Genomic DNA, 26,950 nt, shown 5'->3' with positions numbered 1-26,950 from the left:
CAGCGGATTAATAGGACCAGGTATATTTCTGATTCAGGTCATTGCCTAACTAGGCATTCCAAGGAGAAAGTGGCATTATAAGGAGTGGTCCAGGGATCACACCTCCTTCTATCTTATGGTCCTACCATCCTCTAGATCCTCCTGAAAACGCTCCACGGGGTCCTTTATACACAGCACACTGACAAGCAAAAAGAGGGAATGAAGAACATCGCTGGATATCTTACAACCAAGAACCCATTTCTTCCTCCCTTATTCCACTGGCCAGACACCAGCCATATGGCTCGAATGGCAAGGGATTCTGTGCACCTGACTGAACACAAGGAGTGAATAGATCCTTAAGCATGTGGCCAGTCTCTGCCACACATGTAACACATCCAGGATCCTCCGAGATCACTCTGAGGAAAGTGCAGTTCCTGATGAGCAACGCTGGCATCACCTGGGGTCTTTCTAGAACCACAGAATCTCAGGCTTCAGCTGTGGACTCTATGTTTTAGTAAGATCCCCAGGTGATCTTGTTTTTAGAAACACTGCACCAGACCCAGACCCTTCATACCTGTCATCATCAAAACTTCTGACCCCATCAAAATAGCAAAGAATTTTAATCAACAGAAGTTTTCTATGGCTACAGTCCCTCTTCTCAAAAGTGATGGGGATTGAGTGCATAAAGAAATGCAGCCAGGGGTGCCTCGGTGGCTCAGATAAGCATCTGAGTTGGTTTCGGCTCAGGTCATGATCTTATGATTTCGTGGGTTCGGCCCTGCATGGGGCTCTGCACTGACCGTGCGAAGCCTACTTGAGATTCCCTCTCTCCCTCTCTCTCTGCTCCTCCCCCAATCGCACTGTCTCTGTCTCTCTCAAGATAAATAAACTTAAAAATTAAAGCAAAAAAAAAAAAATGCAGCTATCATGCAAGGGAATCCATATCAGTTAATCACCTATTATCTCATTTGAGAGTTACCATAATCCTGAGGGAGGAGTTAGGATCTCTGCGAAAGTAAGAAAAGAAAAATCTGGCACGTAAGATGCTTCCTCAGGATCCCCCAGATGGTTAGTGAGATAGTGGGAAGACACCCAGAACTATAGGCTTGTGGTCTGGTAATTTCCATGACTGGTCTTGCAGATTAGCGACATTTCAAGCTTGTTTGTTTAAAAGTGGTCCAAAAGATAACTTGGAAAGGACTCTAGAATTACGTGATTGGGAGAAGAATATGAAATGCTCAATAAGAGTGTGAAACATGCAAATTTAAAATTTTTGAATAATTCAGTGGAAGAAAAGAGATTTTCTTAAAGTTAGATTAAAAAGAAAAAAAAAAGAGATCTTACAGGCTGTTCCAGCTAATTTTAACCTCGGTGAGAAATAGGACATTTCTCCTGTGCATACAATTAGACATTCAGGAGAAGTTAGGACAGCCTGTCTCATGGCTGATTTCCATGAGAATTGTATGGTTTGCAAAGATAATTATAAAATTAAATCTTGTGCCAATGTGAACAAGACAAAGAAAACGCACCACTGATATTGTGATATCTCAAGGACACGGCAGATGGAGATATCCTACCCTCTGGTCATTCCCAGAATGCACCACGGCTCTAAGACTCTGGGCTCTGGGATGCCTTTTCATATCTGCCTTTCTTTTTGGTAATATTTGTTTACTCCTCCAGTAATTATTTGCACCTCATTACAACAAGTTTGGAGTTTATAATGATCTCAACAAGCAGGGCATTTCTCATGATGGTGACTAGTCATTTTCCAAAGTAAGCAAGCATGAGAATATTGGGAAAGACCATTGCAAGGTAGATCCCTAAGCCCCGTCCCCAGAAATTTTGCTTCAGTGCATCTGGACTGATGCTCAGGCATTGGAATGCTTAAAAAGCAGCTGAGTGTATCCCATACAATGGAATATTACTCAAGCCTTTAAAAAGAAGAAAATTCTGAAATATGTGACAACATGGATGAACCTTGAGGACATTATGCCAAGTGAAAAAACCCGGTAACAAAAAGACAAATGCTACATGATTCCATTCATAAGAGGTATCCAAAACAGTCATATTCATAGAATCAAAAAGTGGAATGGTGGTTGGCAGGGGCTGGGGTAGGGATACAAGGGGTGTTACTGGCCAATGGGCTTAAAGGTCCAGTTAAGCAGGGTCCTGGTTTTTCTCCTCTTATTCCTTAGGGCCTTGCTCCAAGCTTGGAACCTCGGAAACCATTATTTTCAGCCTGTCATTCTCAACAAATGTCTGCTTTACAAGTGAAATAAGGAATGACAGGATAAAACAAAGAAGGATGTAATAAATGAATGAATGTATGCATATCGGGTACAATGGGCTTCACTGCAAAATACTGTAAGGTGCTGCCCCCATGTTCTGGAACCTGCTGAAAAATGAACCAACACACTTTGTGGTCTCTGTGTGAAATAATTCTAAGAACAAGCATATTTTCATCGTTTTTTTTAATACTAAACAATATTGAGACTAGACAAAAATAACTTGTCCACCTGTTCCAAGAAATATCTTCTCCTACAAAATAAGGCTAACTAATCAGTTTGCTTATTCCGTCATATGTTTAGGCATGCATTCATTTAACAAATATTGATTGAATAACTATACTGGGCTAGGCACTGGGGATACAAAGCCTAGACTTTCACTGCCTAACAGAGGAGGTGAATGCGGAAGCTGATCAGTGTGGTGATGTGTGCCAAGGGCTGTGATCAGTGGGAGCAGTTTCTGCTGGGATTAATGGAAACACAGAAATGGACGGATCACTTCTGCCTGCAGCGTAAGTACCACCTTGTGGTAATGGACTTGATGCCTGTGCTAACGTGTGTAAGACAATTAGATACTGCTTGAGAAGATGAAGCAGGATAAACATTTCTGGCAGAGAAAACAGGATAGACAAAGGTCCAGAGACATAAAGAGGCTGGTGTCAATGGGGTGGTGAGTATTTTGTCTTTCGTGGAGCACAGGATTTAAGAAATGAGCCTGGAAACGTTAGTAAGGGCCAGACACGCAAATGCATTATCTTGATAGGCTATTCAGACTTGAGAATGGCAAGACGAGGTTCGTACTTTATAAAGTTGCCTATGGGGACAGAATGAAAGTGAACTTGGAGGCAAAATGTTTCCGTAGACAGGAGAGCAGTTGGTGAGCCATTGCATTTGACTGCCGGGAGACAGTGAGGGTTAAATTATGTCCCCCAGAAAGAGAAGTTCAAGTCCTAATCCCCCTTATATGTGAAGATGACCTTATTTTAAAGTAAGGTCTTTGCAGATGTTAACAAATTAAAATGAGGTTATAGTGGATATGGGTGGGCCGTAATCCAACGACTGGTGGTATCCTTAGAAGAAGAAGAGAATCTGGACACAGAGACACGCCCAAGGAGAAGGCCGTGTGATAATGGAAGCAGACAGTGATGGGTCTACAAGCTGAAGGTTGCCAAGGATGGCTGGCAAGTCCCAGGAACAATGAATGGGCAAGGAAGAGCCTTCAGAGAGAGGATGGCCCTGCCCACATCTTGATTTCAGACCTCTGACCTCCAGAGCCATCGGCAGAATAAACTTCTGTTGTTTTACGCCACCAGTTTCTGGTACTTTGTTATGGAACCCTAGGAAACTAATTAAAAAATGGTAATTAAGATTGAACAGAGGAGAAGGACATACTTGGGAGATAGAAACGTCCGGATTCAGGGAAGATTGGAAATGGGGTGTAGGAAACATGGCGGACGCAACACCTCACACTTTCCTCAACGTTGGACACAGTGAGTGTGAATATGTGAGAACCTCCCAGAGGAAGGCAGCTGGCAGGAAGGTGCTCACACTGTGTGTAGGCCAGGCAGGAGGGACAGGCTGGAGGGTCCCCAGTCCCCGGAGAGGGAGACCACGGGGAGCAGAGCAGACTGCCTGCTGAGTGACTCTGTAGAGAGAAATACACACTCCTCTGTATTGTTTGCCGTGTAGCTCAGGAAACAGATGCGCCTCCCCACTCTCCTTCAGCGGGAGAACGAATGTGTTTTCCTTAAGGTTTGACAAATACGTGTTACTCGACCGAGTGCTGTGTCCACGGCTGTAACAGGCCTGTCATCCCAAGGCTCTCTGCTACAGTAACCTCTATCCGTGGCCAGGTTCCGCCTTCCTTCTCCCTGAGCACGAAGGGGGAGTCCCCTCCCTCCTTGCAGGAAGGAGTCCCCTCCGCTCTGGCTCTGTCTCTCCTGCCCTACTTCATTCTCTGTGCCTAATTAACCTCTTAATTTCACGCCCTACCTCCAGTTTTGGGTTTTGAGTTTGGTTTTGGTTTTGATTTTCTTAAGCCCAAATCCACTCTCCACCTGCAGCCCAGAGGTTTCTTCTTCTATGCAAACCTGATGGCGAAGCGGCTCTCCAGAACCGCAGGAAGGGGTCCGACCCTTCTACCTCCATATCCTGGATACTCCCATCCAGCACCCCTTGCATCTGTAAGTCCCATTTTTATCCTACCGCTCAAAGTTGTTCAAGCTTCATCCTGCTGTTCTTGCTCTGTTCCTTCTGCCCAGGTTGACCTGTTCATCTATGAACTCTTATATATTAAGTGTCGCCTCCTTTAGGAAATCCACCTGATTCCCAGCCCAGTGCAGACACCGGCCACCTTCTCCTCTGAACTCCCCCACTGTGGACGTTTCTAGCAATGTTTCCACAATCCTGTGCCATATGTGGGCCAGCTCTGTCTCTCTAGGAAGACTGCAGTCACAGAAAAAATACAACTGCATTCCTTTGATCTTTTTAGGCCCAAACCCAGCAAAATGGTACATAGTAGGCTCTCAAAAAAAAAATGTGATGAATGAGACCCACAGAACTATTTAAATCATACTGAAAGCCGGGCCCCACAGGAAAAGCATCTGATGTGAGCACCTGATGGGAGCCTCCGCCGAGGGCCAGGTAGGTGATTTACGAGATGTATGATTTATCATCTACGTGTACCGGGATCACCTCTGTGTTCAGATTCACTGATGGAGAAAATGAATTCGATCCTGGATCTCTGTCCTCCCATGAGCAGCTTGCCAGGAAAAGTCGTTAATGCGGTAAATTATCTTCCCAGCTGTTAATATCGTGTTCCCATCTTGTTTCCCCTTCTTTTAGCTCAGCTGAGCATCACTCTGCTCAGTGATATTTACATGAATATCTTCATCTCGCCAGTTCCATTGTCCATCTGTTTGGCTGAAGGCAGAATTACCAGGCTGTGGCCAGGAGTAGAGGCAGGAGCCAGACTGAATGGTAACTTCTCCCCGGAGACAAAGGCAGCCCCATATCCAGTTTTCTTGCCCCTGTTTACTGCTGAAATGCAGCCTGGCAGACACAGAACAGGGGATTAGAAAGAGAGAGCATCCTTTGGGAGAATGTTAGAACATTAGGGGCATCGGTCTTCTCTAAATCAGAGGCTACCCCATGAAAGCTGAGTGGGGAAACAGAAAAGAAGCATTGGCTTATCCCTCAGTCTGCAACCCACATCTAACAAACATTCATGTTTTCATTCATTTAAAAAATAGCTACCATGGGCCTATTACATGCCAGACACAGAGCATTCAAGATGCAAAAGAGTCCCTGAATCCACATCTCTTCTATTCCATTAGCTCACAAATATCTCTTGAGTACCTGCTGTATACTGAGCACTATTCTAAGTCCTAGGGGTGAAGCACTGATTAAGGCCACAGCCATACCCTCAAAGTCCAAGGATGTGTTTGATCTGAAGGCTGAGTGGTGACCAGGCTGAAAGAGAGAACTTTCCAAGCAGAAAGAAGCGCTCTTGAAAAGCCTCTGGGATAGAAATGCACTTGACATGTTCAAGGCACAGAATAAAGGTAGTGTGACAAAAGTGAGCCCTGCGGGTGGGGGGAGGTGAGGTCTAAGAGTGGGCAGTGGCCATTGTATGGCTCGCAGATCCTATTCTCTTAGATTCTCTTAGGTGATGGGAAGACACTGAAGCATCTTAGAGAAATGTTGGCATTATCTGAATCATCTTTAAGGAGACCAGTTGGTCGGCCCCTGTGTGGAGAATGTGTGCAGAAGAAGCAGGCTGGAGGCAGGGAGGCCAGTTAAAAGAGGCCAGTTAGAACTATTGCTTTTGTCTGGGGCACCTGGGTGACTCAGTCAGTTGAGTGTATGAATTCAGCTCAGGTCATAATTTCCCAGTTTGTGGGTTCGAGCCCCGCATTGGGCTCTGTACTGACAGCTCAGAGCCTGGAGCCTGCTTCAGATCCTGTATCTCCCTCTCTCTCTTCCCCTCCCCTGCTCACACTCCGTCTCGCTCTCAAAAATAAATAAACATTAAAAATTTTTCAAAAGAGAACCATTGCTTTTGTCGACACGAAGAATGACATGGCTCGATGGGGATTGCTGCCGTGAACGTGGGAAGATGTATTTTGCAGGAAACTCGACAGGACTTGCTACCGACAGGGAATAGGTGATGTGCAAAGGAGGGAGCAAGCCCAACTCTGAGGTTTGTGGCAAGAGGAACTTTGTGGATGGCAGTGCCATTTATTAAGGAAGGAGGGGCTAGGGAGTGGGGAGCTGGAGAGGAAAATCAATAGGTCCATTCGGGACGCATGAGGTTTGAGATGCCGATCAGACACCCAAAGGGAGATGTCAAGGTAGGATTAGGGTTCAAGGACGATGGAGAGGAGGTGGCAGCCGGGTGGGGGCACGCAGGGGAGTTAGGAACACTGCACAGATTGAAATGGAGCTCATATTGCAAAGCATCTGCTGTACGTCAGGCATTAGATTTCAAATCCCATGTGCGCCATCGCATTTCACCCACACTACGAGGGAGACGTTGGGAGATGTTACTTCCCGAGTAACACAGAACTTAAAAGCAAGCGTTGCAGTCGGCTGGCATCGATGCGCCGGCTCAGAACTTTTCTGTCTGTGTGGCCTTGAGCGAGTTACTTAGCCTCTCTAGGTCTGTGTTTCCTCATCTGCAAGCTGGAAATGACAATACAACATCTATGAGAAATAAAAGAGGCAATGCACGTAAATATGCATTGTAGATATGCATACATGTAAATGCACGCATACAACACACGTATGCATTTAGTAAGCGATGGGCATCACAGTGATCGCTTTACGTCATGGGTTGAACTGTGTCCCATAAAAATACCTGTTCCATTCCTACCTCCCAGTCCTCATGACTTGAACTGTTTGGAAAGAGGATCTTTACAGATGTACCCATGCTAAGATGAGGACATACGGGATAACGGTGGGTACTAATCCAATGATGGGGGCCCTTCGAAGAGGAGGAGAATTTGGACACAGGGAGATGCTTAGGGAGAAGGTCACTTGAAGATGAAGGCAGAGAACAGAGACAGGCGGTGTGCGGTCACAGTCAGAGGGGCAACCACCACTGGTAGAAACCAGCAGCAGCTGAGAGAGAGACATGGCGAAGACTCTCCCTCAGAGCTTCCAGAAGGAACCAGCCCTGCCTACACCTTAATTTCAGCCATCTGGCCTCCAGAACTGTGAGAGGGTAAATGTCTGCTGCTTTAAGCCACCCACTCTGTGGTATTTTTGTGCAGAAGCTGAGATAATGGAAGCTCCATGGAGGTGGCATTGCTCTTTGAAGGTCACACGGTGAGAAGGCAGCTCCCCTGAAGTCACGGCACCACGACACGCTCCCTTCCTCCAGCCCCTGCACAAGGTCAAGCACACTGTCAGGAACTCAGCTTGCGAATGACCTAGACAGTCTGTGCCCAGTCCCTGAGGAGACAGAAAACCGAGGAGGGAGTGAGGCTGACGTCAAGGTGCTGGGAAAGGTCACGGGAGCCCAGAGAGAGTGGGCCGTTCTGACGGGCAGGGGTCAACAACTTGACAGGGCATGTAACGGATGGACTGGATGTGGACTAACATGGGGAGCAGCAAGGAGCGGCCAGCATTCATGAAGGAAGAGGGCACTGTTTCCGGAGCCAGGAAGTGTGGATCCTTCAGACGAGCTGCCTGCCATCAAAGCACACACATCATCTATTTTTAATTTTCTGAAGAGCCTCCACCCTGTTTTCCAGAGGGGTGGCACCAGTTTGCACTCCCACCAGCAGTTCAATATCCTACGACCCAGCAATTGCACTGCTACGTATTTATCCGAAGGATACAAAAATGCTGATTCGAAGGGGCACATGCACCCCAGTGTTTATAGCAGCGCTATCAACAATAGGCAAATTATGGAAAGAGCCCAAATGTCCACTAACTGACAAATGGATAAAGAAGATGTGGTACACACACACACACACACACACACACACAATGGAATATGACTCAGCCATCAAACAGAATGAAATCTTGCCATTTGCAACAACATGGATGGAACTAGAGTGTATTATGCAAAGCAAAATAAGTCAGAGAAAGACAAACATGATTTCACTTATATGTGGAATTGGAGAAACTCAACAGATGAACACAGGGGAAGGGAAGGAAATAGAAGATAAAAACAGAGAGGAGGCAAACCATAAGAGACTCTTAAATACAGAGAACAAACTGAAGGTTGCTGGAGGGGAGGCAGGTGGGGGGATGGGCTAAATGGGTGATGGGCATTGAGGAGGGCACCTGTTGGGATGAGCCCTGGGTGTTATGCGTGAGAGATAAATCACTGGGTCCTACTCCTGAAGCCAAGACTACACTGTATGTTAACTAACTTGAATTTAATACACACACATACACACACACACACACACACACACACACACACACACACACACACACCCCATCTAATGGAATCCTCACAATGGCACTTTAAGGAGGGCCGTATTAGACATGAATTGACAGATGGGACAACAAAGTTTTAAAAGGCTAAGCCACTTGCCCCAGGTCAATCAGTGCCTACAGACAGGAGTCATAGGTCAGCCTCAGCCCAATGAGCCTACTGGTTCTCCCCTGTTATACTGTCCCCGTCTTGGTTTTGCCCCTTGCTAGCTGCCTGACCTCAGAGAGGCACAACCTTCCAGGGACTCGGTTTTCCCATCTGCGGCCCAAGAAAGGTAACACTCATAGCCGATATTCAGCATGAATCACATTTCCCCTTTCTGGACTCCAGCCCGGTGCCCTCAAGTGGGCCTCCTCGATGCCAGCAGGGTCGCAGTGACATCAGGCCAAGAAAAGGACTTAGAATTCTCCGCAGTTTTCTCTGAACATTGACAATGAGGGGAACAAAGAGCTTCCTTGTCTTTCTGCAGCATCTTCAGGCAGATCAGAGGCAGAGAAGGCCAATTAAGGGGGGGGGGGTGGAAATATCCTGAGAGTCGGTCTACAGGTAGAGACACAAAAAAAGATGACAGAAAAATTGAGGGATGGGTGTTCCTAGGCAAAGAAGAACAGATATAGCAAACGGAGTTCATGGAACCCAGAGATTTTATCTTAATTTGATACTAGACAGCTCCCGTCTGTTTCACAAACGCACTTGGCTGCCTAAAGAGATCGTCGGGTCCACTTGAGACCCATGTCTCAAATGGGTGTAGCCAATCCCATCTAGGTCTGACAGTTTTAAAGAAGCAAAGGGCAGGTTGGCTGGACTGTGGGGGAAGGGAACAGGAGCACAGCATGGACAGTTCTGCAGAAATGAGAAAGACAGGTTTCTCAAGCACTCTCCCTAAACAGAGAAAAAAAAAATCCTAGCAACAATAGCAATAATGGGCAACATTTACTGATGGCTTATTATGTGCCTGGAACAATTTTAAGCATGTGTGTACCCCCATAAAGAAGGTGTTATGTTTATCTCTATTCTATACATGAGGAAACTGAGACAGAGAGATATCTGAACCCAAAATTGCGTGCTTAGAACCCCTATCCTACACAACTGCTTAGTCTAGCGCAGAGGAAGGAACAGAGATGGGAATAGGATGTAGTCAGCCCCCAGAGGATGCTCAGAGTATGGAGACTTCCCCCTCAGAGGATGAAATCCCAGCTGAGCCGTGATCAGGGGAGAAGGGAGTGAGGAGGGAAATCTAAAAATAAATTTACAGACTAATAGGAGAGACAGGCATTAACCAAGAAAGCAAAGAAATAACTAACTTTACCACAAATGATGCCACGTTACATGAAAGTAAACCGAGATGTGGAAATGGAGAAAAAAAATAGGGAAGAACATCCACTTAGTTTGAATTAAGAAGAATTTTCTGAGAGGAGACATTTAAGATGAGCCCTGAATTATCAAAAAGGAGCCAGCCATGCATGGAGCAAGGGGAAGAGAATTCCAGAAGGCCCGAAGAAGGGAAAGATTTCAGGATCTAAGATCACTGGTCAGTGAGGCTGGGAGGATGGAGTGACCATTGTACCTGCAGGCTGGCATGGCCTGGAGAAGAGATGGAACAAAGTACTAATATTAATAGCTCTGTAATAATAACTTCCATGTACATAGTCCTGAGCATGAACCAACAGGTGCTGGTCCTCCCATTTTTATGAGACAAGTGAGAACTGAGAGGTCGCAACCCACCAAAAACATAGCTAAGGGTGGAAAAGCCAAGCACAGGGCTTAGAACTCTGGAATCTCAGTCCGAGCTCTTCCCCAGCCCATGTGGTCTTGACCCACCAGAGTCACTATTGAATGACAGGAGGTCTCCTCGTGTAACCGCTGTGTTCAATATGCTGAACGCTCATTCAGGACCACGGCCCCTCCATAGAGGCTCTCGCCTCTGGAACAAGGGGACCTGGGCAAAGTTCCCGTTTTCTAACTCAGATACTTCCTGTAAACAGGGCTCACTCTCAACGTGACTTCTAATAATCAAGAAAATAAATTAGATCCCAGAATCTCTTTTACTCTAGATAATAGCTCATTCTAGGAAGTCATTAATGCCGTAAATCAAACTCACAACTGTTGACAACATGAAAGCACACTGTTTACCTTCCTTTGATTCAGCTGAGTATCAATTAGCTCAGTGATATTTACATAAATATCTCGATTTGGAGGGCAGAATTGTCCATCTGCTTCTGGAAAGATTTAATTAGGTCGGTGTTGCTAAGGAAGAAGAAATTAATCCTTTTCAACATTAACCTTTTCAATTAATATATGTTTTGCAATGTATCGGAAAAACATGCCTTGTTATGTAAATTGGACAAACTGGAACATTTCAGGGTGCAAAAAATGAGGTCTTTTACAGTGAAAACACATCTCTGTTTCCAAATCTTGAAAATAAACGGATATGGATAGACTCATACACATACATTTCTTCTCGGTGAGGGTTTCTTTCAACTCAACCTCTTGCAAGCTTCTCTTTGATGTTGCATATGCCCTGAGTCTGTAAAGGATGCTCATGCCCACTGACTCACCTGGGTGACTCCTGCTGGGCTTTTCATCTTACCTTAGCACTTTCTTCCTCAAGGTGTGCGGCCCTCCTCAAATCCCTGAATAAGATCAGGGCCCTGGGTCACAGGCCTTCATCACCTGTGCACTTTTCCTTCAGGGCACTCCTCACTTGTAATGGCTCCTTTATGTGTATCCCACCCACGGAATGTTCATTCCATGAATATACAGGTCATGGAAACCTCGTCCACTGCTGTTTGTAAGGTGCCCAGCAAAGTATCTATCGCGTGGAAGGCGCTCACTAAATATATGTGGAATGAATGCATGCACACTGATTGGGATCTCACTGCTCACCACTCCAGCTCACAGAAGCAAACATCTCTTACAGCTATGTGAATTACAAAGGCAGACATGTATCTACCCTTCCTCTTGTCCCCATCCGGACCTGAACAGGAGCCTTTGCTCCCAGATCACCCTCCATTGTGAGTCTTGTGCAGCCAGGGGAGCTCACTGAAGACTTCCGTGTTGCTAGATTCAACCTTCCGAGGCCTCATGGTTCAAAGAAAAGGTCTCTGTAACTTCGTTCTTTGGATGTTCTCGGTCTCTCCTCCTTTGCCTATGATCAGGCGTTTCTCACTCCCCTATGAGCTTTCTGTAAGGGCCGAATGTTTTCACATGGCTTCCCAAAGTCTTTATTCGTTCCAAGATGGGGAGAATCATCATTATAATTACAGCCACCCCTTACCAGATGCCAGCTATGCTCCAGGAATGTTCTAGATTCTTACATAAATCCCTAAACTTGCAAAAAAACCCTCAGGCATCATTACCTGTGTTTCCAGATAACAGAACAAGAGAGGAGAGTGACGTCCCCCAAGTCACAAAGAAAATTGGACACAGCCTTGGTTTCTAAACTCAGATCTGTCTCAAGGACCCTCCTGATTCGCCATGAGACATACAGTCTCCAAGGTCTCTGCCGAACCAAAGCCTCAGTGCTAAGTACAGGATTAGGTCTTCAATCACAACTCTGTTAAACTAATTGACCGGGGCTGAGATGAATCAGAATCACTTATCTCAAAATGTGTTACTCTATTCATGTTATTGCTTCCATAAGAAATGAGCTCCCTGTAAATTAGCTGACAAAACTTAAACATATAAAGCAGAGATTGGCAACTTTTCCCACAAAGAGTCAGATAGAAAGTATTTCTGGCTTTGTGGGCAACAACTGAACTCTGCCACTGTAGACAGAAAGTGGCCATAAGCAATTCACAAGGAGTGGGTGTAGTGGTATTCCAATAAAATGTATTTACTAAAACAAGGAGGATGGATTTGTCTCTCAGGCTGTAGTTTTTTGGCCTCTAAGATAGACAAGAAGTACTTGATGTAAAACTTGATGTTTTCACCACTCTACATTAAATACATAATTTGATCCTTACTTCATAAGTATGAGCATTGCCTCCATTTTAAAGACAAGGATATGGAGCCTCAGAGGAAGACAGACTGAGTCCCAAGGGTGCACAGCTGTTAGCCATGTATCGGTAGTCCTAGGCCCAAGAAGATCTCCAGTTGCACAAGCTGAGTTGTTGTTTTTTTCCCCCAGAAAACTGAGAATACCTTTAAATTTTGTCAGAATCTCTAGTCCTTCAGGGACCATCAACTCCTCAATATTCAGAGTGACACCCTTTCTCCTCCAAAGCCCATCGACCCGTGGTGAGGGCAGGTGATGGTAATTCACAGGAAAAAGGAGCTGTCATATAAAAGTTCCAGTGACTAATTTCCTAAGGGAGTGACAAGAAGTGACAACTCCAGACAAAAGGGGCCATAACTACCACGAGGACTTTCTGGCACATAGCAGGTGATCAATAGCTCAATACTGAATGATTTCAGTGGATAGGGAAATTTGATGTGAGAATGGCAACAGTGGTGATGGGGGGGGCTGGGGTAGAGGCAGATTATTAGACACACACTGAGGCTTTGGGTCAGACCAAGCTTCTCTAAGTCTGGCTCTGGCCTTTCAGTAAGCTGTAAATAGCCTTGGTAAAGTTACTTACCATAGGCGAGCCTCAGTTTCCTCATCTGTAAAAATGGTGATGATGCTAGAACTGCTTTAATAAGCTGTTGTGAGGACTGGATGCGATAATTCACATAGGGTACACGGCTCATTTTATAACTCCACAAATGGCGGTGATTGGGACGAATGTGCTTACCAGTGGTACTGACTCCATTTATGTTTAGACCTCTTGTTGGCTTCCACACCCACCAGTTCTCAGCCCACAAAGAACTACGCATGCCAGTTAAGGGTATGAAGTCCCATGGTATAATATACCAAGTCATTGAATATGTTGGTGTGACCACTGTTGACCACCAAACCTCTTTTCAAAGGCCTGAACTCTACCAGATTTTTTTCTAGAAGATTTTGTGTATGAAATTATACCAACATTGGAATGACAAAAATGTAAAAGTGATAGATGAACACAACGGACACTAAACAGCAGCAAAGACAAATAAAGACAGTCTGATTTACTGGGGATTGTGACATGTGGTTTTGCCTCTTGTTTGTTTCTCATAAAGTTCCATTAAGGTACCCCCAGTGTTACTTAGGAAATAAGAAAAACAGAACAAAGAAAAATTTCAATGAACTGACATTGAAAAACCAGTGATATTTGGCAAAAAAGAAAAACGTCAAGCCCTAAACCATGTGAAATTACTTTCATCAACTGAAGCATTCATGAGGTAACTATTTTAACTGATTAAAGAGTTTTATTAATTGCATTTAAAAAAAAGTCTCTCATGAACTTGAGCTATTCTGCTTGAGGGCTGTTCGGCGGGCTGCTTAGCTGCTTTCCTTTCCCTGTCTCTCCAGGTTTATTATGGATTCCTAGTCAACAGAGAACTGAAATAATTGAGCCATTCAGAGGAAATCTGACCAGTTTCATGAGCTGTGTCTGCCTCAGCAGACAGACTCCCTTAGAACTCCCCAGAACAGTACAGATGGTCCGGGCACAAGGTCATCTGCTTGTTATTCCAAATAGCCAGGCAACTCACTGGCCAATTACAAAGCAGGCCTTGAGCTTTCTGAGAGTTCTCTTGTTTTACAAAATGTGTTATTCCCACAAAACAGGTTTAGAGAAGTGTTATATGTCATGCCCCCTCGTCCCCTGGTACCTTCTTGTTCCCAAAACGGCACTCTACATGGAATCAACAGATCTGGGTTTGCCTCTAGCTCTGGCATTTGTTTGCCATGTGATCTTGGGAAAATCATCTAATTTCTCAGAATCTCAATCATGCCAATTACCCTACTTACCTCACCAACAGCATGTCTATAAAATGCTTTTTACCATAAAAAAGTGTTTCCCAAAACACAAAGGGAGTACCTACAGGTTCCAGACTCTCGGCTAGAACTCAAAAAGGAAAGACACAGTACCTGCTGCCCAGAATCCAACGGAGAAAACAGGCATCCAAACAGACAGTCAAAGTAGAGGGAGCTGTGGGACCACAGCCGGTATGGGGGTGGGGATATCCTGAGGTCATAGAAGGCTTCACAAGACAGATGATGTCTCAGATGATTCCTGGAGGAGGGAGCAGGAAGTGGGGATGACAGTCTGGTCTGTGAGAAAAGTATAGAAGGATGCTGCCAGTCAAAGAGCTCAGCATATTAGGGAAATGTCCTAGAACTCATCAGGGCCAGAGCCTAAGGGAATATGGGAGAAGGAAAAAACATATAAATATAAATCTGGCAGGGAAGAGTAACATATATTATTGAGAGTCTTCTATGGATAAAAAATAATCCCTCACATCATTTGGCTCTTATCCTTGATTGGGTCATGTATGAATTTTAGTATCTCCCTTTATCATTACTGCACTATAAGGTAAGTAGTATTACTATCCCCATTTTACAGGTGAGCAAACAGATGCCCAGAAAGTTGAAAACCTTCCCAAAGTCCCATAGCAAGTGGTCAACCCGGAACCCTAACTTAATTCCGTCTGATGGCATAGTTACTGCTCTGAGTAATCACTGAGGTCTCCTGCCCCAGTGGAGGGTTTTGGCATTATTACACAGGAGCTTATGTTGGACACATTGTAGGACGGACTACATGAGTCCCACTTCTTGGTATTCATAACCTTGTGTGACCACCTCTCTTTGTCTTAAAGTTTATTTATTTTTGAGAGAGAGAGACATACAGAGAGTGAGCATGAGCATGAGCGGGGGAGGGGCAGAGGGAGGGAGATGCAGAATCTGAAGCAGGTTCCTGGCTCCGAGCTGTCAGCACGGAGCCCAATGTGGGGATTGAACTCACAAACTGTGAGATCATGACCTGAGCCAAAGTCGGATGCCTCACCGACTGAGCCACCCAGGTGCCCATCCTCTTGAGTGTGGTGGCCTAACAACCTTTTTCTAACCAACAGAATACAGCAAAGGTGATGAGATGTCACTTTCGTGACTCGGATATATTTAAAATTGTGACTCTCCTCTTGCTAGAAGACTCTGTTCCTTGCTGGCCTTTGATGAGATAAGAGGCCATGGGGGAAAGGTCCATCTGGTAAAGAACTGAGAACTGATTCTGGCCAAGAATCAGGAAGGAACAGAGGCCCTCAGTCAAACAACGCTGTAAGAATGGAATGCTGCCAACAATTTGAGTAAAATCGGAGTGGATCTTTCTCTAGTCCAGCTTTCACCTGAGACCCAAGCCCTGATTTAGGAGAGACCTTGAAGCAGGTGGGTCTCCAGCTAAGCTGTGCCCGGATTCCTAACCCACATAAACCATGAGATAATACACGCATGTTGATTTACGCCACTATGTTTGTAATCATTTGTTGCATAGAAATGGATACCCGATACAGAGTCTGTGAAGGGTTTAAACACAGGAATGATCAAGGACAGGTCTGCATTTTATAAGTCGCTTTTGCCAGCAGGGCACACGATGGATTAGACGACAGGGTGGAGAGATCAGCTAAGAGGTTATTTCACAGTGAGTCATGATGGTGACCCACACTGTGGTGGTGACAGAGGTAACGGAGGAAGGGAAAGTAGAGGAAGTGACAGAAGCAGTGTCAGGGGCAGATTCAGCAGCACAGTGGGTCCCACCTGATGCATGTATGGGGCAAGGAGGGAGCACTGGGTTTGCACACAAGGGTCATTCCACTGGACTCACCCAGAGCATAGACCTGGGAGCTCTCAGCAGCCACGCAATTGCACCAGCCTGGCACAATGCCACACGAGTCTCAGGGACCCACTGCAGCTGGCAGAGGACTGCTGAGTGTCCAGATGGGACAAGGGGATTCTCCGGGCCCTTTGGGTACCAAATTCTAAAAGTCTTACCTAAAGGGAATTGGACACTTTAGGGGGCCATAGTAGAATTCATCCTCTTAAAATTCAGCCCCAGAGAGGTGCCCTTGGTATCAGACAGCACATCAAAATGCCTTCTGTAGGAAATAGTTCTCTCTGGAGAGAACCAGAGGTAAGTAAAAGACAGGTTTCCAAGGCAAGGATGGACCAATAACCCCAGTTCCGGGAAAGACACAGCTGAGAAGATGGGCTCATGGCCTTAGCCACTCACTGGGTGTACTGCCTCCTTACTACTGCTTCTTCCTTACTCAGACAAAACCACCACCACCACCACCCCCCACCCCGCCATCCAGAATTAACATGAGGCTGAAATGAGCTAAGAACCCTGGAAAGGAAAACATGAAGCACATGTCAGCTGATATCAACATGGTATCGTAACTGAACCTCAGAAAGATCAGAATGTAATCGTTGGTGGTATTTGGTTACAGCCGCCCTGGAAAACGAATACAATCACACAGCAATCGGGCTCTAAAACCCATGTAAGTGCACCTCTGCCCATAGAAGTCCACTCGGTTCTCCCGGGATCCCACATGGGCACTTGGGTGCAGAAAGGCCCTGGCACAGCTGGTGTGAACAGGTGGCTGGTCCCAGACCCTAATGGCTGTAAGCAGTGAATGTCACCCTCATAATGATTCAGCTTCCGATACGTGATGGAACAGCTGAGGTCAGGGCAGGAAACTAGAGCAGCAGTTGTCAAAGTGTGGTCGCCAGCATCCCATGGGCGCTTACTAGAAATGCAAACTCTCAGGGTGCACACGAGAATCAGAATCTCTTGGCCCAGGGCCCAGAGATTTAGGTTGTAACAAGCTCTCTAGCTGAATCTTAAACACTCCAAAATTTTGAGAAGCTCTGGCCTGGAGGAAATGTGTCTAACTGGAGCAATGGCTTACTGCACCCCTGGCCAATGCTCTGTGTTAAAGGAAGTCAGAGAGAGACATGCGAGATGCTGTCCGTGGGGCATCTAATGTTCCAGAAAGGAGCAACAAGTAATAATTGAGCACATACTATATGCCAGGCACTGTGTATCTTCTGAGGATACACCAGTGAGTAAAAACAGTTGACCCTTGATCCTTTTTTTTTAAGTGTGTTTTTGTTTATGTATTTATTTTTGAGAGAGAGAGAGAATGAACAAGCCAGGGAGGGGCAGAGAGAGAGGGAGACACAGAATCCGAAGCAGGCTCCAGGCTCTGAGCTGTCAGCACAGAGCCGGACGTGGGGCTCGAACTCACAGACCATGAGATCATGACCTGAGCCTGATTTGGACACTTAACCGACTGAGCCACACCGGTGCCCCAACCCTTGATTCTTTAGTGCTGACAGTTTTATACGTCATGCCACAGACGTGGGAAGGGGAGGAGACAGAGAGAGACTGGCAGGGCAGATAACTTTGAGGGTCAGGAGAACTGACCGTGTTGCCTGCAGAGCGCCTGCGTGCGATCCAAGCAGAGGGTTTAGGTGGAGACACTGCAGCTCTTTATACAAGCTATGACTACCAAGGGTGCCTACAAGGGTCACCCCTGTGTCAGGTGTGAGGGTTGTTATCCCAGGGCCACCAGTGGCTTTGCCCTCGGCCCCTTGTTCTAATGAAGCATCGCCTTCAAAGCCACCCCCACCGGCCACAGGCATTTTTAGAACTCCTCAGTATTCTGCAGCAGTCTTCGGTTTGCACTGCCCCAGAAGCCGACCCTGAGATGGGAATTTGGTACCGGTACCTTATTTTGGAAGACGATTCCTCAAAATATGGAAGATGGTTCCTCGAAGAGAGAAGAAGGGAAACGGCACCCGTAGGAAAGCCGATGAAGCCAGTGTTAATGAGCGAGTCACTGCTGTGAGTGACAGGGCTCGGTCTTACAGGGGACCCTCTGGGAGACCGTGAAGGACAGCCGAGAAGCGGGCTGCCCAGAGGTGAGCAAGCACAGTCTGCACCTACCAGATGTCCTCAATCCCTGCTTGAGGGCTGTTCCTGGGCTTTAAGCTCTGACTCTGACCTGTCCTGCACACAGACAGAGCCCCCTTCTATAGTCACAGACTTACGATGTCATCAGTGTGGAGGGAGACTGTCTTCAGGTGACCCCCCAGGGCAGCCTACGGGACTCTGTACCAGAATATCTGTTACATAAGCCACAAACACGTGGCATCTTGTATCTGAGCTCTACAAACGCTGTCACCACCAAGAAAATCTGCCATGCTCTCCTTGTGAATGTCAAGTTGGGCAAGATGCAGTTCTCTCTGTCCACTTCTCCATCCTTATGTCTAATGGAATAATGAAATGCCTTCCAATGAGATGATACAGATAATTTGATCCCTGGCAACAGCAAAGAAATGGTGTTTCTGTTCCTCTGCACGTGATCACGGCTAAACATAAGAAGACATTGGTGCCGACTCGGAAATACCGGAAGCGGCTGATGGTCTTTGGAGGCCACTGCAAGTTGTTGGGGCTCAGGGACCCCGTCTCCTTCATGACTGCCTCTCCAACACCCCCGGTAGGGCCCACACCGAGCGGAACGGCGTGCTGGCTGGGATCGACTTTCGGAGCTTTAAAGGGCTTTGAGTGTGCCTCATTTCACAGAAGTCTAACTCGCTTAGAAATTCTTAGAGTTTCAAATGGACATGTTGAAAATTCACGCTTTCATTCACTTTTAATGAGAATTTTCTTTTCTCAAGAAGAATCTGCGGGCTGCCTTACAAGTAATTCCACAGCCATCTGGAAGACTTGTGTTGCTACTTAGAAGTGCTAAAAGAGATATATATGGAGGCTGACTCCTGGCGAAATTGGAAACGAAGGGACGCACGCTTTAGCAACACCCACGTCCCTTCCCGGCTTCCCGTCCTTTCTCCCCGTGTCCCCAGAGCTCCAGGCACAGACGGCATGCATGCCTCCAAGTCACACAAATGTTTGAGAGATTTAAGACACTACTCTTCCCACAAACATATTTTGTTTCGCCAAGGATACCTGCAGGAAGAAACCCTCATTTCGCAAGGATGCCTCAATAATGACAATATTTCAAGCGCGGTGAGTCCAGGCGGAGAAGACTCAAGGACAAAACAATCTGTCCAATGCTCCAGAAAGCAGAAGACATTAGCCAACCCGCATCTGCTCTTACGAACAACGCTGGTGGCACCTGGCTGGCTCAGTTGGTTAAGCGTCCGACTCTTGATCTCAGCCCAGGTCTTGATCTCAGGGTCATGAGTTCAAGCCCTGGGCTGGGCTCCATGCTGGGCATGAAGCCTACTTAGAAATAAATAAATAAATAAATAAATAATTGTAAAAACTGTAAGAAAAGGGCCCCGGTTATCAACAACTCCATTCAGTGCCCACCCTGAGAGCATGTTTATAGGCATCAGGCGCTGTGCTTGGTACCTAAGAAACGACACGGGAAATTGAAGACCTTGAACAGAAGAAGCACACGCATCCCAGGGGTGGATGACTCCTGTCACCCAGACACGGCAGTGTGCTGGGAAACAAGTAATTATCTAGACACAGACCCACAGCAAATGTACTCTACGAGCACAGTGCTGTGGGAGGCCAGAGAAGGACGTCTCTAGCTCTGTTGGGATGTCCGAGGAGCCTGCTGAAATCAGAACGGGAAATAAGGAGATCAGAGCAAGAGGAGAGAGAGTGCAGCCCTGTGGTTCCCATGACTGTGGATCAAACAGGCGAAAGAATAAAACTAGCAATTGCAGGCAGGTTTGAAGGACGGCGAAATGTGCCCTGTGGTTGCTACATTTGGTTAAGTCTTTCCCTCTGGGGCTCCTCCAAAAGGAAGCTTCCTGCAGCAGCTAAGAGCTGAGGTTCTGGAAGCAGGCTGCCATAGTTCAAATCCCAGCTCTGCCCCTCACCAGATATGTGACCTTGGGAAACCAAGTTTGCCTTTCTTTGCTTCTATTTTCCCATCTTTAAAATGGGATTATAAGAGACCTACCTCCAGGGCACCTGGGTGGCTCAGTTGGATAAGTGTCGACTTTGGCTCAGGTCATGATCTCATGGTTCATGAGTTTGAGCCCCACATCGGGCTCTGTGCTGACAGCTCGGAGCCTGGAGCCTGCTTCCAATTCTGTGTCTCCCTCTCTCTCTCCCCCTCCCCTGCTCATGCTCTCTCTCTCAAAAATAAACATTTAAAAATTAAAAAAAAAGAGAGAGAGAGAGAGAGAGACCTGCCTCCTTAGCTTGTTATGATGATTAAGTGAGCTAATGGGTTTAAAGCACTTAAACATGATGCCTGACAAAAATGAGCACTTTGATGTCATTAGGTGTCATTCCTGTTATAAAGATTGCAAACTCAAAAGGCAGTGCTTTGTCGGTTTGTTTCTAGAACACAGAAAACCTGCACTCATGTGTTCAGTTGTGCATTCAACAAACATTCGTCAAGGGCTGGCCTAGCGCCAAACACAGGTAGGCACGGCCCCTGCCCTCCAGAGGCTCCCTGGTAGAGCATGAAGCTGGCGGGAAAGCCAAGCCTTGCAGGGTTGGTACCCCTGTCTGCCGAGGCGGGGGAGGCTGCGCACGAAGATGGACAGAGGCGGTGAGGCTTCAAGGAAACACTTTGATTTGGGTCTCAGTTTGGGGGCTGACCTTTAGGGCATCCAAATCCAAGTGTTTGTCCCGCTCAGTGGGACCCTGGGACAACAGAGCAGGGCAAGGACGTGTGAGCCTGGAGCGAGCACGGAGACAGGACAGGCAGGGACCACGATGCATGTCATCTGATATCTACCCAGAACACCTCGCTGCCAGTGGACCTTTCTGATCGGGTGGTGATGGTCCCAGCGCATCAGTGACACATTCCGACGGGAAGGTGCCGCTGCTAGAACTCTTAGACGAGGAGGGGTGGGAACAGAACTCACAAGGTGAGCAACTCAGGGAGAGAAGGAAAATGGAAGAGAATTCATGCCATTCTGGAGAGTCAGGGGCTCTCTGTCAAGGTCCCGGGAGCAGGGGACAAATCTCTGAGGGGAGACTGCTGATGGAGTGCGGGGGCTTAGGCCCCACAGTAAGCAGAGCGTGTGGACTTGCATGTTATGTTCGGTTACAAGGGTAGGTTGAGTGAAAACCTGTCATGCTCAGTGCAGCACGTTTTCACAGAACTAGCCACGCCCTCAGAGGAAGGATCCCGAAATTCCCCACAGCGATAAGACTTCATACTTTCCTGGAAGAATTTTACAATCCAGTCATGTTAGACAAACATTAGAAGTGTTCTAGGGGGGCACCTGGCTGGCTCAGTCGGTTAAGCGACCACCTTAGCTCAGGTCACGATCTCACACTTCTGGAGTTTGAGCCCCTCATCAAGCTCTCTGCTGACACCACAGAGCCCACTTAGGACCCTTGGTCTCCCTCTCCCTCTGGCCCTCCCCTCCTCTCGAGCACTCTCTCTCTCTCAAAAATAAAGGAACTTTTTTTTAAAAGAGGGGCGCCTGGGTGGCTCAGTCGGTTAAGCATCTGACTTCAGCTTAGGTCACGATCTCCCGGTTTGTGGGTTCGAGCCCCATGTCCAGCTCTGTGCTAACAGCTCAGAGCCTGGAGCCTGTTTTGGATTCTGTGTCTCCTCCTCTCTCTGCCCCTCGCTTGTTCATGCTCTGTCTCTCTCTGTCTCTCAATAATAAATAGATGTTAAAAAAAATTTAAAAATGTAAAAAAACTAATAAAAAAGAGAGAAGTGTCCTTTGGGGGCCTGGTTGGCTCAGTTGGAGGAGCGTGTGACTCTTGATCTCAGGGCTGTGCGTTTGAGCCCTACATGGCATGTAGAAATAACTTAAATAAACTTAAAAAAAAAAAAAAAGCGAAGTGTCCTTTCCATGACAGTGAGCTTTCTACTTTTCACTTATTCATGTCTCCAGTCATTAAATGATCATGTGTCTGTCAACGGCCTCTGGGTGACCAGACCTGTTGCAAGTGCCAGGAACGCGACGGACCAACGGGCTGCTCTTGGGGAGCCAAATTCTAGTAGGGAGACAGAAACTGTAAACAAAGGTCAAATACACGGGGGAAATCTCATACCACAGAGAGTGCTATGTGAGCAGGGAAGGCATCTCGGAGGAGGTGCTGACATTGGAGCAGAAATTGACAGGAAGTGTCAGGATGCCCGCTCCGGGTTACCACACCATACCACCTCCCTCCTAAGTAAAAACGCCTCAACTCTCCCTTAGGCCTAGGAAGAGTGGATGAGATTACCCTTTCAGCTCCCCAGGACCCTATATTTTACAAAAAAGATGATGATGATGATGATGATGATAAAGAGAGAGTAATAATATTACCCACACCTTGAGTCAAGGCTGTGGTGCTGCCTAGGGATGTTTTGCAGGTGTAAACTCGTATAATCCTTACAATGCCCCCCTGAGGTCGATGCTGTTATCACCCCGTTGTCCAGACAAGATAAGTGAGGCACAGAGAGATATGGGCAACTTGCCCTGGGCCGCAGCACTAGCATCACCAGAGGCAGGATTTGGACCCAGGCGCTCTGGATCCTAGAAGGTATGTGCCTAATCCCTGGGCAGAGAGGGAGAAGCCAGGTAAAAACAGGAGGAAGCCACAAATAAGGCGCTGGCCTCTCTGGAGTGTGTACCCTGTGGCAGTCAGGCTCCAGGCACAGAGTTAGGATTAGGCGTCTCCTCAAATCAATGTCACCAGGGAGGCACCACCAGCACAGCCATTTTACTGATGAAGAAACTAGGGTATGGGAAGGGTAAGTGGTTGGCTCAAGGCAGAGAGTGGAGGAGAGAGAGGCAAAGAAAGAGGTAAAAGGCAACATATTTGTGTATGTTTTGTCTCCCCAAAATGAACGGAGTAGGTCCTTAAATACGTAGGTCCTTAAATCTGCCTACTGGAGTTAAGGCCCAAAAGTATCTGCTCTGCAGAAGCCTGGCTTTTGCACGCGAAGAGTCTGAAGACGGTGCTTAGTTTGTTCCAAATAATACGCACGCTCCTCTTCCAGCTGATAAATAGCCCCCGCCCCTCGAGATTCTTCAGTGATTTTAGCCCATTGGCTATTTTAAGACCCAGATTTATTATTTTCGCTTGTGTTCCTAAGAGATTCTGAACATCCAATCCTTCTCTTTTATCTCCACACATCCTCCCGCCTGATTCACTGAAGGAGCCTAACTTGGGGTCACTTTCACATGCCAGCCCCATCTAAAGATAGCCCGCCGCACATCATGAAAAGGACACAGTCAGGCTGCATCTGGCAGCCTCGGTGTCTTAGGGTAGCAGACGCACAGTGGGAACGGTGGGGGAGGAGGAGGGGCAGGCCTATCTAGCGTTCTCTTTATGGTCGCAGTGCTTCGAAAGTGCTATTTTAGAAAGAACTTCTCTTCAATGGAGAAAAATGACATGAATTTGATATGGCAAAGTAAGTACGGCGTGATGAGAAAAAAAATTGCTCTTCTAGGATCTTTTATGTTTTCTGATGCAGATCTACAATTAATTCTTAGCAAAGGGAAGAACAAAAATGTCATGTCGTTGTAAGAAACTGACACTGTAGCCCCTAGACTATTTGTCAGTGATTAATAAGAAATAGATTCCCATTTTTTATTTTGGTCTCAGCTCAAGAGGGCTTTTTTTTTTTCCTGGAGAAATGATAAGATAAGCAGAAGCAATCCTTGAAGGATTTGAGGAAGCCAGCAGTAAGAAGGATGTATCAGCAAGAGTAACACAATTAGAACGAGAGCACTGGAGCTGCCCGTCAGCGCCACCGAGGCACTAACTGACTCAGGCAAGAATCATCAATGGATGTTGCACCAGTCGCTACTGCTGCAGAGCCGTTATTCCAAACCTCAGGGGCTCACCCAACCATTCTATCTGGCTCACGATTTTGCGGATCAGGAAGTCAAGAGGCGCTTGTCTGCAGTCCTTGCTTGTAGTCACTCGTGTGGTTGCAGTCAGGTGTCAGATGGAGCTTCAGCCGTTTTCAGGGCTCCCCTGGGCTGGAGCATCCAAGGTGCTCGCTTCCCATGGTGGAGGCTGGTGCTGGCTGTTGGCCAGCAGCTCAACTGTTGACCTGAATGCCTCCGCGCAGCCTCCGCAGCATGGCCATCTCAGGGGCCTCGTTTCCCACAGGGCACCTCCCTTTTTCTGAGGCCAACAGCCCAAGAGGACAAGGCAGAAGTGGTATGACCTTTAAGGCTGATCACAGCCTCGTTCCAAGTCAAGAGGAAAGGACATGGACCCCATCTCTGAATGCAAGGATTCTCTCAAAGAGTTTAGGGCCATATTTTATAAACTACCACCTAGGTTAATAGCACTGAGTAGGAGTTTATTGGAGAAAGGATATGTACACAGTCTCAAAGTATTTCTTTTTTTAATATAAAGTTTATGTATTTGAGAGAGAGAGAGAGAGAGAGAGAGAGAGAGAGTAGGGGAGGGGCAGAGAGAGAAGGAGAGAGAGAGAGAGAATCCCAAGCAAGTTCCACACTGCCAGCACAGAGCCCAACGTGGGGCTCAAAGTCACAAACTTCAAGATCATGACCTGAGCTGAAATCAAGAGTCAGACGCTTAACCAACTGAGCCACCCAGGCACCCCTCAAAGTATTTATCAGAGACTATTTATTTATTAAACAGATTCCTCTACAGTGGAGAAAGCTGACAGGTATAACCTTAACCAAGTGATCAAAGTTAACATCACCCATTATAGGACACACTGCATTCTTTGCCTTCTGATACGATGTGCAGAGAGGACTCCTGAATTTAAACAAGAGAAAACAAGAAGGCCACCCCTAACTGAGGAACATTCTACAAAACTGGCCTGTGCACTTCAAAAATGTCAGTGTAAATGCAGCAGACGCTGTCAGTGCGCCCTCCCCACAATGTCCTTGGCACTCACCTTTCCAGTGCTTGCAGCTGGACCACTCCAGGGGCCCAGCTGGAAGTGCTGGAGAGGCCAACACCCCTGGACCAGTAGGACAAGAATTTCCACTCTCTCATCTCCTGGAGGGGATAACCTGGGGACACCTTTCTGCACTGTCTGCCAGGGCACCACATTGGAATATGGGGCTCAGTTGCCCAGGCTGGTTATTTGCTTGAGATCGCAGTCATATCAGCTTCCTTCCCTTCCTTATTCCACTCCCACCTCCGAGTCATACTGCTTAGTATTGCCTCCCAAATATCTACCTGCATTTGAATCTCTGTTTCAGCCTCTACTTCTGGGACAACCCAATCCAACACAACCCTGAAGACAGAAGCAAAGACTGAGGAGAGTCCATTGTGGGGTAAAGGTGAATAAAGAGATCCAGAGGAGCAATAGATCACTGCGTGGTCTTGACCTGGAATCAACATCGGGGGGAAATGCTATGCATGATTTTATTGGGATCATCAGCAAAATTTGAGTGTGGGCTGCAGATGAGGTCATAGTATTCTATCAGTGTTAAGTTTCCTGAATTGTACTGCAGTGACATAAAAGCATGCCCTTCCTCACTCTTAGGAACAGAATGCTGAAGCACCCAGGGATCAGAGAGAGTGTTGGCCATTACTCATTCGAAAATGGTTTGACAAATAAGCAGAATAGGAGAGATTTAAAAGAACCTTAGCAATTACTAATATAGTTGAACACCATCTAGGTGTTCAGTGTTTCGTTCTTAAAACTTCGCTGATCCTTTAAGAATCTCTTAAAAAGTTACAAAAGAGTGCTAGCACATCAAAATATGTATGATCAATGTAATAGAAATTAGAAGGAAAAGTACATATACTGAAAAGGAGAGTGTCCACAGCTGACTTTTTCAAAAATGTACCTAATGAGCTTGCTGGCAGGTAAGAAACACATATTATGTTGGAAGAGGTAGAACTAAACACGTGTCAACCATTTCTCAAATTTTAGATAAATATGAAGATGTCAGGCTTCCAGTGGGTCATTAAGGCAAGTCAGAAAGGAAACTAACACTCTTTGATGTGGCTGGATGAGGTATGTACATTATTCCCCTCTAATGGTGATGTGTGCTTGACTAGGGCTGGCACTTTTTGCTTTGATGTGAGCTGCTATAAATTTCACAGCATTGTCACTACTTTGACATTGAGAAAGTGTTACTAGTTTTTTCTACAGGCTCAGAGACTAGTTAACTTGTCTAGGATCTCACAGCTAAATAAAAGCCACGATTCCACATCAAAACCTTGACTTTTTCCCCAACTCTCATGTGACAACCCAATTTGCCCTTAAGAAAGAGAGAGGTATTGTCAGCCTGTTTCTAGTCTTTGGAAAGCCTAACCTTTGGCATCTGGCAGGCAATCTTACCATTAGCAGCACTGACCTCCATGAGCCACTGGATGGACTCCACACGGCAGCCCTAATCCATAGTAAAGAGATAAGGAGCCTAACGGGAAATGCTCCAGCATGCATACCTGGTGTGAATTTCTACCCCTTCCCCTCTAAGGGAAGTGAG

At 46.5% G+C, this 26,950-nt stretch overlaps 1 long non-coding RNA gene across 1 annotated transcript in view; it reads right to left on the bottom strand.

The window, feature by feature from the left end:
• The window catches only part of LOC147571812 (uncharacterized), a 312,308-nt gene that overhangs the window by 207,422 nt on the left and 77,936 nt on the right, over positions 1-26,950 (bottom strand). The window contains exon 3 of the long non-coding RNA XR_015246884.1: positions 14,669-14,813. This is a non-coding gene — a long non-coding RNA (uncharacterized LOC147571812). The remainder of the gene's footprint in view (positions 1-14,668; positions 14,814-26,950) is intronic.

Source organism: Puma concolor, chromosome F2 (assembly GCF_028749965.1).
Source record: "Puma concolor isolate L17-30 chromosome F2, mPumCon1.1.hap2, whole genome shotgun sequence".
In the NCBI taxonomy this organism is placed as follows: domain Eukaryota; kingdom Metazoa; phylum Chordata; class Mammalia; order Carnivora; family Felidae; genus Puma; species Puma concolor.
This window is presented reverse-complemented; position numbering and strand designations above follow the sequence as displayed.